This window comes from Coturnix japonica, chromosome 4, assembly GCF_001577835.2.
Source record: "Coturnix japonica isolate 7356 chromosome 4, Coturnix japonica 2.1, whole genome shotgun sequence".
Classification (NCBI taxonomy): Eukaryota; Metazoa; Chordata; class Aves; order Galliformes; family Phasianidae; genus Coturnix; species Coturnix japonica.
The window spans coordinates 55,122,758-55,139,687 of record NC_029519.1 but is presented as its reverse complement, the minus strand read 5'-3'; the positions used below and the strand labels follow the sequence as shown (position 1 = coordinate 55,139,687).

The 16,930-nt window shown below is 35.2% G+C and overlaps 1 protein-coding gene across 38 annotated transcripts in view; it reads left to right on the top strand.

Moving 5' to 3' along the window:
* The first annotated feature begins 13,155 nt into the window (after nt 1-13,155).
* Nucleotides 13,156-16,930, top strand: part of SORBS2 (sorbin and SH3 domain containing 2) — a 135,473-nt gene continuing 131,698 nt past the window's right edge. For 16 of the 38 annotated variants that reach the window (XM_032444471.1, XM_032444461.1, XM_032444468.1 and 13 more), the window contains exon 1: nt 13,158-13,389. The gene's annotated coding sequence lies outside the window, so the exon portion shown is untranslated. Of the gene's footprint in view, nt 13,390-15,804; nt 15,888-16,930 lie in introns of all 38 variants that reach the window. The other 22 variants (XM_032444474.1, XM_032444473.1, XM_032444469.1 and 19 more) reach the window with 14 other exon arrangements.

Here is a 16,930-nt window from a genome sequence, read left to right as displayed (position 1 = left end):
TATGTTGTGTCATGAAATATCATACTATTTCATGTGAAATTAGCTAATGCATCTTCTAAAAAACTGTGAAGGGCAAAATACTTGTTTGAATTCTAAGCTTTCTGCAATATATTTTAAGTACAAGCCTTTAATTTTCTAGCACTTCAGGTTCAAAATTATTGAGGATAAGCATGGTAAAAACAGTGCTTCAACACTGGATGTCCTCTTACAGCTTTTTTCCTCATCTGATTTGCTATACAAGGAACTTCAATATATTTTTAAAAGATTTTTACCATACTTGTGTAAATTCTGTGCAGGAAAAGTGTTTAAGTTTAACTTTGTGGTACAGAAAATTTAGAATTGCAACTAATAATATTGTTTGGTCTTCTTTTATGCCTAATAGAAAGCAGAGAGAATAGGTTTCTGTCACTTTCATGGAACCTGATCTATAGTTAATCTTGAAAAATACTTCATTAATTGAAGGGCTCTATCTTTAGTTTTCTGTCTCATAAAAGGAAGTGCAAATAACATTAGCATCTCAGGAATGATTTTTACTACTTAGAGTATTAACTAGCTACAGAAAGAGGAACTCCAAGTAGAACTGCTATGGAATATTAAAGACAGCCTTACATATCCTTAATTCTGCAGAATGTATGCTTGCTCTGGCAACTAAGAAAACCACCTGTAGATCACAAACATTTTCCAGCAGATGGAGTAAGTTCCATTTTTACATTTTTAAATTATCAGTTTAATTAAACTATCTGCCTCTTTAAAGACTAGGGCATTTCTTATTCCCCACCCCACCCCCTGCATCTCAAAGCAGTTATGTCAAAATACTTTGGCACTAAATAACAGAACAGCAGTATTCATGTATTGGAAAACTCAAAGTGCTTCCTGGGTGTTCAGTAGGTCTTGTTTGTTTATTTTCTTTTCTGGATCAAACATAGGACATCAGCTTTATTTTTGATGAGCTGGGCTTGCTTGGTTGATTGCCTCTAACTGGAAATAATGAATTGTTTTTACTGTCAACACATTTAGCTGCTTTTTTTTTTTGTCAGGCAGGGACTGCTGTCTTGCTTACCTTAATAGACTTTTGATGGGATAACAACAGTTCAGTTCTTACCAGTGCATCAGAGATGTCCTTAATCAAAAGTATAAGTGGAATACAGTATGCTATTAATGTTTCTGCTATAATGCAAAACTTGTACTTAGTGAACTGATCTCAAATTCTTTTAGCAAGTATATTAAATACATTTGGTTGCAGCAGAGCGGGTAGGCAGTTGCAGTACATTATTTTCAGATCAGTTTCAAGACAGACAGTAAATTTAGTGTTGTACTTTTTCAGATTGTGCACTTTAGGAAAACAGCTAAGACTAAGAAGCAAACATAAAACTCTCATCACTGCAGGAAACCTGGGATGAACCTGGTGGATAGTAAAATGATTGTGCTGATCTACTAATTTTGTGTCTGAAATCTAACTTCTCTGGTTTAATGCAGAGAGTGTTAGAGTAGTATCTAATAAGTAAAGAGAAATCAAAGGTCATATGCATGAAAGTGGAAACTGTGAAATACCTTTTGAGAAGTGCTATCCTTTTATGTTATTCAGGCTAACTTGGTATGAATTCTCTCATGCATTCAAGTGATCGCACACAAAGGCTCAGATTTTCCGATTTGGATGATGACTTCAGGATCAGGAGCAGAGAACTGAAGTTGTTGCTGTCAGTAGCTACCTGCTATGAAACCTGGCATGCATTTGCTTTAATTCTTGGAACTGTTGTTATGCTAAAGCTGTGCTTCTGAGAACAGCAGGAAAGTACCGCATTCTGCTCAGCCAGCAGGTGCTCATTTCCCCAGCACAGTGATATTCTCCCTGGAAATGCTGCCTTTGTGTTTAAGACATTAAGATTAAAACATTTTGAGGAAATGTTGTAAACCATAAATACCGGTTGTACAAAATGAGGCTGCTTACTTAAGCACATTTATCACGTAAAAATTCTGTACAGCCAATAGAAAACAAATATCAAGACAAAGTAAATTGGTGTCTCAAAAGATGTTGTGATTGTGCCCCCTCTTAGATCTACACAGCTACGCTTCTGTCCCACAAAGTTTCTGAATATTTATCTGTGTATGTTGTTTTCCCTCGATTTGTATTAGCTTAACAATTTATCAAGTATTTTGGTCTTGCATAAAATATCCAATTAATGTGATGTTTCTTATAGCAAAATAGCTGCTGAGTTCACGAGTCATCACTTCAACATGAATACAAATTTTAGTGCACTTAATACTTGTATTTCAGTGTTGAGAAGTGTATGTATTGTTTCATTTAGACATGATTAGAAGGGCACATTGCTATCATATATTCTTTATTGAAAGTATGTTTGGTGGCCCTGCTAGGCAGGGGGGTTGGAACTACATGATCCTTGAGGTCCCTTCCAACCCGGGTAATTCTGTGATTCTGTGATTCTGTGAAAGCTTTTGGGATTGCTTCATTTCCATGTGTACCTTTAAGAACCAGAAACTGAGCTGAGGCTTGTTTGTACATGACCTTCAGTGACAAGATGAACTTTAAAATAGCAGCTATAGTTTACTATAAAATGCTTTATAATAATGTTCTTGAATATTAGTGTGGCTGGAGGGGAGCCACAATGATCCATCTTGACTAGGGGAGATACTAAAGGCCTTCTGTGTCAGTGTTCTGATTCACCATGCTAATTCACGTACAAAGGAATCTTGACCACAGATTATCACAATCACTAGTTAGAACTGCCTGCACAAACTGTGACCTCAGTGTTCTAATTACATGAGTGGAGATAAGTCCCTGGCCACAGCAATGTTTTGTGCCAATAAAATGTGTTAATGAGAAATTTTATATAGGCACATTTGAGATAGACTGCACTAGTCTGGCTGCATCAATAATACTGAAAGCTGTTTTACCTCAAGTCTGTAGAATATAGATCCTTCTTGTGGGTAGGGCCATACTGTTGCTTTATTGTTTTTCATTGATAATGCAAAACCTGAGGAGAGTTCCTGAAAAGCAAGAATCAAGTTTGCTACAAATCAGAGTTGTTAGTGTTGTTTTATATGTTTATTTGCTTAACCTTTCATATTAAGATATTTTAACTCAGATTCAAGATTGGCTAGTTTGAGCAGGTGAGCTACTCTGATAATTATTTGAAGACCTTTTTCTAGACTTTCCCAAATATATCCTGTTCCTTGAAGCACATGAGAGTATGGCAAAGTATGAAAAAAGCAATCATTTACTGGTAATATTTGGCAAAAACATTTAATTTGCCAGACGCTCAGAAAAGCAGTAAAAGCTTTGTGGTGTCTCAGGATTTTCAGGCTTTTTCAATTTGACCAATAGAATCTGGGGAAGTAAGTATTATAGTTCAAATTTTCTTTGAACTCTTATGGCTAAAATGATTTATCTCCTGTAAAGATCCTACCTATGAAAGGGACATGGGCACAAGAATGAAAGTTGCTTTTAAAGGAAAAATTAAATGCAGACCTGAAATTTAATGTTCCTTTTCTGTTTATTGAGGGTAGCTTCCTCTCGAGGAGTGCAGTGGTTCTCTATACAGCGTGCGATGAAAAAAGTAAATCCCACTTCTGTCACTGATGTTGTGATAAATTTAATCTGTTTTGTGATGTTTCAGTCTGTGTAATGTTCACCTCAGTAATATGTTCAAATTGAGTTCTTTCAGAGAGTTAATGCATTCATATAGTAGTACAGACTGCAGCAGCATCCCTTGTAAAACTAAGACTCAGATACAGCTGTTACTCAGATTAAATACTCTCCCCATTTGCAAATACTGTTGAGCTAAAGTGCCTTGAGAGTGGATTTCTTTCTTCTGCCTCTTAGTTCAATAATTAATGTAATTAACTGCAATAATACCTTGGACAACTCAGTTCTTAAAATTGTATCTCATTAAGTTAAGGTAAAATATTGCCGTGTGTAAGGTGAAAGAAAAGTTCTTCTGCACAGATAAGAAGTAGAGATAACAGTTGTCATGGAGGATGCTTTTTTCCAGGTGTACATATGTTTTCCTGTTACTCTAGATCCATATCTTGTTACTTCATTAGCCCTATCAGTTTAGAAAATAACTGTACTACCAAGAAGTATTGAAAGTTATTCAGAACAAAAATGGAAATTCAGAATGCTACTTGACAAGTATTTCTTATAACTCCCACCTATGGAATATTATGATTGTTAATGTAAAATAACTAATTAATGTTTTCTGGTGTATTAATAATTTAAATTTCATTACAGGACTGCAGTTGTTTAAAGTACATATCTAAGGATACTTAGGAGAACTAGGTAATCTGATTGGAAAAAAGACAAACATTTGCATGTATGTTTTAGGATTGTGTCAGCTTTCAGCTATGCCACAGCTATTTATATCTCATATCTTGACCAGTACCAATGATTTCACTCTCTTAACCTAATGATAATAATAATGGAATTCCTTGATTAACTTGAATGGCAGCTTGTATGATATTGTGGTTAAAATTAACAGCAGTGTAAGAATTTTCTTACCCTGTGCTTTGTCTTATGTCTAAAAAAACAAACCAAAGCAAACAGAAGGATGATTATCTGGCTTTGAAAAAAATAATTGAAAAGTATTAGAATAAGACTGCATTCAAGTTCTATTGAAGAAAACACTTGTGTTTTTTTTTAATAAAATGTAATGAAAAAATGTGGCAAATAAATAAAGACAATGTGACTAAAAATACCACTGTTATTCAGGGGGGTTTCCACAGACTACGCCTAGCATAGACAAGAGAAATATTACTGCTTTGAGGGATAGCAGAGCTGCCCTGAAATGGAAAATGCTGGTCAAATTCATTTTTAAAAGGAATTACTGGCATCAGGATAATTGTTAAATGGCTTAACTGCTGCTAGTTGTGTTTGAGTTGACATAGATGAGGAAAAGTTAGCATGCCGTTAGTTGCTCTTCAGGTTGACTGCTCTTCTTTCTAAAGACCTCCACCATACATCTTTTTTTTTAATAATTTTTCTGCACTTGAATTTCATTTTTGACCACCAATTAACTACAAAAATGGCCCATTAAGGAGACCAGAGAGTCAGTCACTCTTCAGTAGCTTCTAAGAGCTGGCAGAAAAGTTATTACCTATATCAGCAGCTATTAGACTGTAGATTGTGAGCATCTTTACAATGATATTTAAGTCAGCATGAAATTCTGAAATTAATTTGTGATAGTCTTCCAGGTAGTGTAAGAGTTTGTTTCAATGTAAAATGTGATACTAATTTCTCTTGTTGAAGTGGTGCTGAGAGGATTTTTCAAGAGATTCTTTTGATGAAGCAACTGTGAAATCTGAAGGTGCTAGAACTAGTGCAGTGCTTTTGCAGATATTCAGAATGGGCTCTTCTGACTTATAGCAAGCCCAACACTGACCTCTCTTCATACACTTTTCTGTACACTGAGCTAGCTAGCTACCAAGTTAGGACTCCTACCTATCACTTAACCAAATGTTAGTGCTAATTCTAGCATCTTTTGTAGGTGGGAACCTTAGCACTTGGAAGAAATGGAGTTGTTTTTCTGTTCTCTTCTGAAACATGCTCTTTGCAAGCCAGTCTTTCAACAGACTATATATAAATTGAACTGATGAGTCTCATGAAGGTCCATATTGCTTTGTCTGCAGAACTTCAGAGAATGCTAAATCACTGACAGTGTGAAATTCAAGTTTCTTCTAAAAAAATCACAACCTGCTCATTCGTTTGGAATTTACAGTGTGTGGTTATATAATGTGCTGAATTGATGACATCACTGATAGCCAAGCAAATCCTAAAATTCGGTCTATAATTTCTATTTGTGGTGTTCCAAATATAAAAAATGAGACTGTATATGTGGCTTAATGTTTTTAGGGTATTATGAGCACAAACTAACCTGATGCTTTTAAACATAGCACTATGTCTACCAGACCCAGAAAAAAAGTTTTGAAACTTAGTTCTGACTGCAGGAGCAATTCAAGAGGAAAAGTTTGGGAAATTGTGCCCGATAAGTAGATACTCACTAGAGTCCATTGGAAGGTAGCTGATATAAATAGATTTGTGCTCCTCAGTATGTGGCTAATAATGAATGGATACTTTTCATAAGCAACTAGTGCTCTAAAAGGTCACAAGTTTGGAGCAAGCTATAGTAGTTGATTAGAAAATAAATAGCAATATAATCTAGCACTTCAAAGGCTTGAAATTGTTTGACAGATGTTGGCTTCCTTGAATATTCCTTATTTATTGCTGTGAGATCATGTTCGTGCTACTTAACCTTTCAAACTAGAATTTGTTGCATAAAATCACAATGCATTACATGTATGGTACCTTTGCTAGTTTCAAAGTATGATGTTTTCATCTTCTGCTGTGTTATGAATGTCGGTGTTGGCAGCACAGGAAGACTAACCAGCTAACCAGAACACTCATACTTTTGTAGATTGAGATGTTTGTAGTTTAAAAAAATAAACAAATCTATTACATGCTGCCTGACTAATTTAAGATATTTTATTACTTTAATGACTATTAATTATTAAGGATAAAACCCTAGTAAGCTGGGAATTTGTCTACTTCGAGATCTGGGGTGTCGGTAATACTTTGTACTTATTTCAGAAGACTTATGGTATGCCCACTTCTGACTTCAGATCTCTCATAACTGTAGCAGTCCATAAGCCAATAACCTAGTTTTAAATGTTTTCCAGTTCTCACTGGAAGTGATAGAAGGACAGCTGAGTGGCTGCAGTTGCCACATTTCTGTTAGTTTCTAACTATGCAATGCTTTTAAAGTGTATATATAAATACCATGCATGTCTTCAGTTTCTCAACACAAATACTGAATAGCTGGCTTGGTCACTAGTCTCTGCTGGAACCTAGGGGGTGTTATTGGAGGAGACATTAAGTGGCTCAACTCATGCTCCATACTCCATACTCTTTGTACAAGGTCTGATGCTAGATGTTAAGAAATAAGGGACAAAGATGTCATATTAGGAAATACAGTGATTTCCTTGGCTTTCCTGAGAGTGCATCTCAGATGAAAAGACTACAGCTCTTTCCAACAGAATTTATCTGCAACTTGAACTGGTTTTTTGGTTTTTGATACCGTTAATCCATAGTCAGAAAACTATTTTGATGTGGTGCTATTTTTGTGCTTCAGGATTGAAGCGAAAGAGCCCTGATAACAGTAGAGCAATTGTGTGGAGGATCCTTTGGCAAAATGCTTGCAATGGCCTCAGAGATAGTCCTCTCTCTTGTAAATTTAGGTTTCCAGTTACACCACAAGAAGAGATAAGTGCAACTTCTCAGCATTTTTGAAAAGAATCTAACATCAGCACGGAACTCTAGACCAAGGTTTACTTGGAGGCTGGAAACAAGTTCATTACCTTGAAAGGGGCAACTATTTGGAATCACTCTCTAAGTAACCATTCCCTTCAAAAATTTATCAGTAATTTGATGGTAGATGCTAATTACCAGCTAAAAAGCTTTTATCCTGAGATATGAAAGTTCTCAAAGTTTTTCTAGTTGAGCAGACACCACATGTGGAATAATCCTCAAACACTAATCCTGATGGCTTATGAAAATGTCTATAATGTACAGTCTTGATGTTTCTTTTAATGCCTGCAGCAGATATTACTGATGTAATTTCTGCCTCTATCACTTTCAAAAAAAAATTGGAAGTTTTTTTTCAATCTTTTTCAATTGAGAAAAATTCTAAAATCTTGGCCTTTTATACATCACAAATAAGCTCTACCAATATCCAATATAAGTGAATTTCTATGCAGAATCATGAAAGATAGCTGGTGTGGAATATGTCTTTGACTCCAAACTATGAAAATACACCAGTTCTTCATTTCCTTGAGGCTGAATCACTCGCACTTATTTTCCCGATATCACATCTCCTAAAAATCAAATTGCCTAACAAGGAGCAATATGCAAAGAGATGTCTAGGATTTGTCCTTATTCAAAGCTCATGAATGATTCCACAGGCAAGAAAATTTTCATTCTCTTTGAATTTCCATACACTGAAAGGAATCTTATACAGTTTAGAGAAGAAAAGACATAATAGGTGCTATGTTTTCTACTTGTATCCTTGAATTTAAAGTCAGACTCTTGCAGTTGAGGATCTGCACATCAGAATGGGAACTGGTAATGCAGCCTACAGATAACTGTTTAAATCCAAATTGGCTGTATGCTCCTAAATGTGAGAATCTCAGTTCTGTTTCAGTTTGAATTAAAATATTACTGTCTCTGTGAACACACTGAAAACTGCAAATGCTTTTATTTAGAAGTTTGGACTTTTTTTTTTTTCAGTTTTGACCTTTGCCAGTGCATTATAAACTCAGTCCCTTAAACAGAGGAACTCCATCTTTCACTTGTACAAAATAATAATAATAATACATTGCCAGAAGGAGGAAGAATAAAGAAGACATCAGGTTTTCTGATACCTCAATAAGTAATTAAAAAGAACAATTACACTTGGATTCATCCTCTAGATTAAGACATAATATGACTTTTTCAGTCTGTTGTAAGGATGGGCCAGAATGATGAGGTATGCTGACTGAAAGAAATAATAGTGCAAGCTGTAAAATATCCCACTGCAAAGACTGATGGGAAAAAAAAAATTAAAGATTTTCTTTTAAATTATTTTTATTTTTTGACATAGACCATCTGCCCTTTATATTCAGAATGCAGTTTGTGTTTAAACTGAGGTTTCTAGTATCAGAACCTTAAAATGCATGTCTGGAAATTTTCCAAATGAGTTCAAAACTGAGTCAGATTTCTGTGATTCAGAGGCTTTAAAAAACAACAACAACAACAAAACCCTCCTCAAAGGTAGCAATCGTCCTTCCAAAGCACATAGTGACTGCCAAACAGTAGTCTTCATTGAAGTTTTTTCAGCACTGAAGATATCTCGTGTAACTTTATCTACTGTCTTACAATTTACCTATTTTAAAAAGATACTGTTGCATTGTGTTGTTAAATGTAGCCAAGTTTGATTCCTAGCCAAGGTTTATTTGTGCTTTCGTCACTGGCAGTTTCATGACTGTGCTCCAGAGATCTGATAGATATTTAGCTTCCTCATGTAGTTGGTAAGAGCTAACCCTGACGTTTAACAAATAATTCGACTTAATTAGGTGCCACACCTACATCCTTTTCTTCACCGGGAGGAAGGGGGGGGGGGGGGGGGGGGAAGATAAAAAAGTCATACTTTTCCTTATTTTGTTCTTGTGGCTGATTAAAACTAGTAATACAGGGCAGGAATCTTATTCATGACTACAATGTTGGACTACTATAGATTTTTCCTAAAGGTATTGTACCTCTTGCATAAATGCTATAGTACTAACTTCTAAAATGATAAGGTACCAGAAAAAAATACAGCTGAGGAAAGAACCAGTTGATATGGTTCAGGTGTAAATGTTGACTTTCCCTGTCAATATCAGCACAGCATTTAAAAATACCATTATACCAAAATAGATATTTGAAAATAGTACACTGAATATGTTTCTCTCCTTAGATACTAATAGGGCAGCTATGAAGAGCCCAAGAGGATTTTTAACAACATTTTGAAACATAGCTTCAGACTGATGTTCCATGAGGTTTCCTTTGCAAGATCCGCATGGAAGTCCTTACAATCCAGTTCTTGAATAAGTGAGCTGAGATGAGTAGAAATCTGACACTTGTCATTTTGTATTCCTTTGACCATATCCCTTCTATTGTGTGAAAATGGGACACAACAAATACAGCCTTATTAAGTGGATAAACAACTTGAAATATAATTTTGCTTTCAAAGGTATTTTTATACTGTTAAATTTTGAATTTGTATAATGTATCAGATGTAGTGTGGTGCAGTGTAGAAAATACACAGTTCATAATATTTTTCTGCCTTTGTTGAAGAAGCCTTTTATTGAGTTTGGAAAATAGATGACATGCTTATGATGTTCTATTTCTCAAAAATGGAAATAAATGGGTGAAATATCCACATGAGGGCTTTCAGGAGGAGGTATTCAATTAATTATTATATATTATATATTACATGCCAGTCAAAAGTTCAACAGCAACAACAATGATCTGCTATTGAATAGACTGATAAAGGTCTTGACCCAGCAAAACTGAATGTCCATGTTCTCTGTAGCATTTGTCTAGTGCTAAGTATTCTTAATAGGATGGGTGGGTTTTTTGGTAGTGTGTTATTCTGAGCTTTTTGTTTGTTTGTTGTGTTTGTTGCTTTATCTAGAAAAGGCTGGCTTTTATCAAATCTCTCAGCTACGTAAACAAGAAAGTGATAAAAAATTGATATTACAAATTGGTTGGATCATCCTGAGCTTAGTTCCATGCATACTGCTTCTTGCCTTCTCTATCCCATCTTTTTTGAGATCGCATATGCCCTATGTTCTCATGCAAAACTGCATCAACTGGTAGTGCACTATTCATCTTGGATTTAACCTGCTGAAGAGCTGTAAGACGGAATGTCAGGTATCAGGGTGTTCTATTGTGATTCTTTCACTATTTCCAACCTATTTTTAATAGATCACTCCATGAATTTTACCTTCTTAAGGGTAAAAGGGTAACGGTAATGAACTGTGCAAGAATGAACTTGGACCAATAAAGTTCCAAATCTCAGATAATCATTTGATAGAGAGTAATTGCTTTTAGTATTTAATGTATGTCCTTTAAAATCCTTGTCAAGCTTTGAAGTATTTTAGTTGCTATGGAAACAACATCTGTGATAGGAGCTTCTAAATCATGAATACATTTGAGATGTCTTTTCTTTCCTCTTGTGCGTGAATACAGTAGTCCTTTCCCTCCCACACTACACTTCATTTGCATCTTCCTTCAGAAAGTGGTGCTGAACAAACTCAAAACTGCTGCCTCTTTAAAACTCAGTGCTAGCATAATTCAGTATTCAAACACTTCTACACTGTGGTTTCTGATTCTGCCTTTCAGGTTTCTGATGATCTAAGTTGAATCCTCTGTGGAAAAATCAAACTTTTGTGGGTTTCTGCCAGAGAGAAACAAATTGCAATCTTCATTTAAAAGCCAAAACTTGAGAAGTTATTTTATTCACAGAATTGTTGATGTCTGTGCTGGATAGACTAGAACTGGTGCAGCACCCCAGGTGTGGCCTTCCCATCCCTGAATGTAGATGAAGGATAACTTGCCTAGACTTCTTGGAAATATTCATCCTAACACAACCCAGAATGCTGTTAATCCTATTTGATGTAGGGCCACACTGCTGGCTAATACAGATGAAGATTAATGTTTCTGTTGAGTTGTTTCTCTTGTAATGTTTCAAGCTTCCCACTTAGTGCCAAGTCTAGTTTTAAGATTCCATGACAAATTATTTGCTTAAATGTGAGGTGCTTGGTAAACTGACAGCACATTTTAAATAATCTTATGTCATTATTTGATATCTACTGCGTTGCACATAGCATTCTTCAAGACCCAAAGTTTAAATGAATTTGAAAACTACTGAACAAAAGTTAGGAAATGAATATTAAGTATATTTTGAGAAGCCTAATCATAGCCACAGGTAGTAGGAAACTGAAAGTCTTATCACAGTATGTAGATTCACTTCTAGGAAAAAAGCCATGTTATGTAAGTGATGTGCAGAAGTTCCTAATGTGTTACTCTAAAGAAAATAATTAAGTTAGCAAAAAAGTACAGACTGTTAATTTCTTAGCAGAGGTAGATGGTGCTATTATTTGTTTAATCAGTTCTGGAATGTTTTGGCATTGCTTTACTTTGTAGAACAAAAGAAGAAATGACCTCTTCATGAAAAGAATGCTGTGGATAAGCTGATATGTACCTTATCAACTTTGCTATTGTAGTTATGCCAGCCAGACATGTTAGTGTGACATAGACGTTCTTTGGTATTTATACCTTGTCAGAGGTGTTTTGGAAATCATTTGTGACCTCATCTGGCATACAGAGAGGCTGCAAAGTTCTCAGAATTGATAAAATGTAAGCCCACTTTAAAATTAGCTTATTTCAAACTTCCTGGCCTTCAAGGACTTTAGAAAATAGTCTGCTTGATAGCTTTGTACCTATTTGCTACTGATGCTTTTCTGTGCTTCTGAAGTCTGAAGGACCATAGCTGATGGCATTTCTTTAAGATTCTTTTGAGCTTAGGTTTCAAATAGCTATTTTTCTAGAAGCACTGTGTGGGAGATCAAAGTCCAGCATGCAAGGTGTATTGATTCTAATCTGTAAGGAAGAACAAACTTTAAAATGTACTTTAGTTAGCACTGAGAAGTGTGAAAGGTGGATAGAACTAACCCAACAAGTTTTCTATCACTTAATAAGCCAATCTAATCAGGCAAGAACTTTTTTTTTTTTTTTTGTTCTCCTAGTTAAGAGCCAGCCATGAGTATGACTGTGTATCTTGGAAAGTGTTCTTTATTTTTAGTCAGTTGGTTATCATCTGGTCCTGAACATAATGAAAGGTGGAAAGTATGAGGCCCAGAGCTGAGGGGGCAGGAGCAAGAAAGATCAGTTGGGGGCTGACAGTCCTAATTTTTTCCCTTTTTTCATATGTCAGATTTTAAAAAAATAGTTTGGGCAGGGATATATTAAGAAACAGATTGGTGTTCTGGGCAGTAGTGCATGGAGTAGAAAAATATGAAAATATCTAGGTGTGTCAAAAGAGGTTGAGGCTACAGGGGGGAAAAATGAGTAGATAGTGATAATTTCATCTCATATGTGTAGATATGTCGAAGTAATATATAATGTATAATATATAATGTATAATGTAACACATATATAAAATTAGACATGATTTAGCTGTCTCTGTACATTTTAAGTTGTGCAGTAAAGAAATGTTTGAATTGATTCTTTTTTGGGGGGCAGAGAGGGAGGGGGAAGGGTGACTTTGTTTCAAACAAGCCTGAAGTGAGATCAGGGAGGATCACCAGACATGCTGGAAAAGTCTTTTGCAAAATGTTTTTTGCCAGCAGTTCTGGGCATCTCTTGAAAATCCATGATCCCATTCTGCTTTTTTACCAGTAAACTCTCATTCCTATGCAATTATTTTCTCACAATTGATGCTCATTACTTGATTAAAGGTTACAGTGTCCTTTCTCAAATAGAAAAGGAATGCATGCTCTAATTACTGGAGTATGAAATAGTATTCTATAAATGTAGAGATAATAAGGTGCAAAAAAAAAATGATAACGAAGGGACAGAGGAAAGACAGTAACGGACTGCCAAATGTGTATATGTGTGCCTGAACCATTCTAGCAGAAGCTAGAGAACCTTTCTCCCAAGAAGTAGCTGCACATCTTCAACAACATTTTAAGGAAGAGTAAGAGCTGCCTGGGACAGGGGGAGGCTGTTGTTTGGAAGGACTGTGTCTAAAGTCTCAGGAATAAGGCTTTTAGGTCATAGGTGATATAAAAATGGAACCGGTAAGTGTTTTGGATCCCTGTATTATGAATAGAGGATAGAGAAAAGGCTTGGAGTGAAAAGTGTCAAATAACTTACAGTGGTATTTGAGAAATACTCATGTACGATTTTTTTCTTGTAATCTCTTAAAGTTTCAACCCTTTCAGTGTGAGATTGGTCCAGTTTTGGTTTGGATAGCATTACTGCTCAGAGTTTGAGAGGAGCTCACTTATTCTTGTAGGTGTCTGCAGTTTGGGATGGAGAGCAAACTTCACTTTGGGTAGTGCTGGAAACTAGATGACAAGAAATGTTATTCAAAATTTAAATTGACTTGATCTGCATTCCAGTTTAAGTCTATGAATTAACATAATTATTTAACACAACTGTCTCTTATCAGTGCAATCAGACCTGGAAGACTTTTAAGTATAAATTGACCAGACTTTTACTATAAACTGTCTAAAACTATAAACTATTAACTGCCTTGGCAATATACTTAGCACATTCTTTAAGTGCAATGTATTTCAGTAGCTGATTCACAAAAAAAAGTGAATTTTTTGTTTCACTTTAGATTATAGTTGATGTATCTGCAGTATTTCAAGAAATGGAAAGATAAACTTTACAATGTTTACAGTGTTTACAACTCATAATGGAAGTTGTTCAAAATGTGTTATTTTCTGTTATAATCTGTGATGAAGTATTAATTTTTGGGAGAGTGTGGTTCTTCATGAACTTAGATTCACATTTGTTTTCTCTGAAATGCTGTCCTACAGAACTGGAAACAGGACATTCCTTAATACTGTGGATCCCATGAACTGGTATCTACCCAAGTTACTGTAAAATGTGAGATATTTTGTTGGAACAAGTATCTTAAAGTCACTTAAACTGATGAGTAATGATAGGTATTGTTATGAATGATATGTTGATCAATCTAATTGATAACCAAACAACAAGAAAAGGAAAATAATGAACCTCTTTTTCAATCTATTTCATCTTTACTTTTAGCTGTATTTTAAGTAACTGAAAACTATATCTGCAATCAACTTAAAAAAAAAAAAAAAAAAAAAAAAAGAACAAACACAAAAAACTGCTTATGATGATTTTAGTCAGATTCTATATTTGAGAATAGATAGTCATACCCTCAGTGCTACTCTTGAATGAAATTATATCAGAAAGTAAAATATTGATAATGGGAGAGAAAATAGTGTGGAAATTGCTTGAGGATTTCAATAAAATTTAGCACTGCAGTAAGATGTAACAATACTGCAGGGATCTAGCCTTATTAGGCTAAAGCACTTTCATCTTTAATTGCAAAAGGGCTCCAGGGTTTCCTTTAAAACTTTTAAATATTTGATTCTTAGGAAAATCAGTTACTTTCTTCATCTCTCCTATATCATTATGTGCCTCTACTACTTCCTGTAAGTAACCTGTTTCAAAGGACAGCTATGTAAAAAGGAAATACTTGTGATAAAACTTTTCCCAAAACTCTCTAGAAAACACTTTTAAAATGGATTTTTGATACTTTTATTTAAATATGTCCCACATTTTCAACTCATATCAACTCAATACTCTATATGACTTACCCAGAATTAGTGCCTGATATGTCTGAACTCCAGTATGCTCTTCTGATGACTGTGCCTCAAGTGGTTACTGGTACTGATGACCTAGGAACTGGACATCATGTTTATTCTGGGCCTGTGGTCACCTGTATCCTTGGACAAATTATGTTAATTAGCTTGTTTCAGCTTACTTACTTTGTGTTTAGGCAAAATGACCAAACAATTAAAATTTTAAAAAATAAATAAGAATCAATCATTTGAGAAGTTCATTTCTTTTATTAATAAATCATGCCTTTATTTTTGTCATGATGACAGCAGTCCAATTTTGCTTTTATGAAAGAACCTTCAATTTAAATATAATATCAAAATTTTACAGAAATTGAAAGAGTTTCTGAAATACCTGTAATTTCCAATGACATTCAGGACTGTATAGCAGATGTTTTCCTATTAGTGAAATATATCTAGGAACAATTACAGTAAAGCAGAATATAAAATACTAGCCTTAATATAGTAATTTGTTGTTTACTAGGATCTGTTCTTTTGCTGTTTCTTGTCAATGGATGTCAATACCCTTTATTTGTTACAGATCATGCTTTTAAAACTATTCGGGAATGCAACAAAGTTGCTGAAGTTAAACTTATTTTTCATAACAGAATTTTAATAAAATGTAAGCAATTGACGATTGAAGGTCACAAGATTGCATTGTTGCTTCATGGAAGGTATAGTTTTCTGTTCTGTGAAGCTTATTGGAGACATCCAGAAACTACTTTATGAAGAAAAATGGCAGGAAGGGCTAAATCAGAGTGGTGAAGGATACACTGATACAGTATCTCTAAATAAGGCTAAGAATAATGCTGCTTATTATTCTGTCTCAAAATGAAGGCTGTTGACCCTGGGCTAGTGAAGGACTAGTGAGCTTTTTCAGCTGTTTTTTGAAGAAAGCATCCATCTCCTAGATGCTACAGGTAAGATCAGGAAACTTATTTAAATTCCCACTTGAATGAGATAAGCTAAGATACCAGCCAGTGTTCTATTTCTGGTCATGTTTAGACCACAGCAAGCAAGTGGTTACCTTTAAGTGCTTAAATACTCATTGCAGGGGCAATACAACTATATACTTTGAACTAGAATTTTTATGTGATGGCAGTAGACAGGCAGCCATCATTTTTGTGTCATGTGCTTTTCCCAGACACATCACTATACATGAGCAATGGGACTTGTCCAGTTTATCCAGTCTGATGGCAGCAGAGAAGACTAGATGAGCAGAGCATGCAACAAAACTTTCTCAGATATCTATGGAGCTTCTCAGTAATGCCAAACGAGTTAGGTTCTCACACACGATTTAACAGTTTGCTGAACTGGAGCCATAGTCTGCCCTTCAATTAAGTCTCTTCTAACTTCCCCCTAATGGTCTATGTTAGCAAAAAGAAGGAAAAGTACTGAAGGTCCTGCATGTATACCAAAGACTAAAGCTCTTGCTTTTATCTGGAAGGAGCTGGAGCCCTGAAGATCGAGTTAGTACGTTGTCTTCTTCAGATAGTTCTTTTAAAATACCTTCAAGAACCCTTTTCCCCCAAAATACTGCGCTTTCACTGTATGTTAAATTAACACTATGTAGAGTTAAATAGATATAGACAAGCATCTTGAAACCTTTCCAAGCTCAAACCTATTGGTGAAAAGTAGAGGCAGTGAGTTTTTAAAGAAGTCAGATTTTTAGCCTGCCCATGGAGAATGCTGTAATGGAAACTACAGCATGTTAGCACCTTAGATGATGGAGACCTCATTTTCACTTACTGAAGAATGTTTTGGTAGAGTCAGTGTCTGTGTCAGTGCACTGAGAAACAAGGGACTGGATCTACTGTCTTCTTCATGTTGATTATTAACAAAAAAGTCAGTGAACTGAACATGGTGAAATGCTATTCTTGCAGAGTGGTTTTGCTTTAATACTTAGTTTCTGTGTAAATAATTACTTCAGTAGTTTAATGTTTCCCAGCCAAAAGCTTCAGAA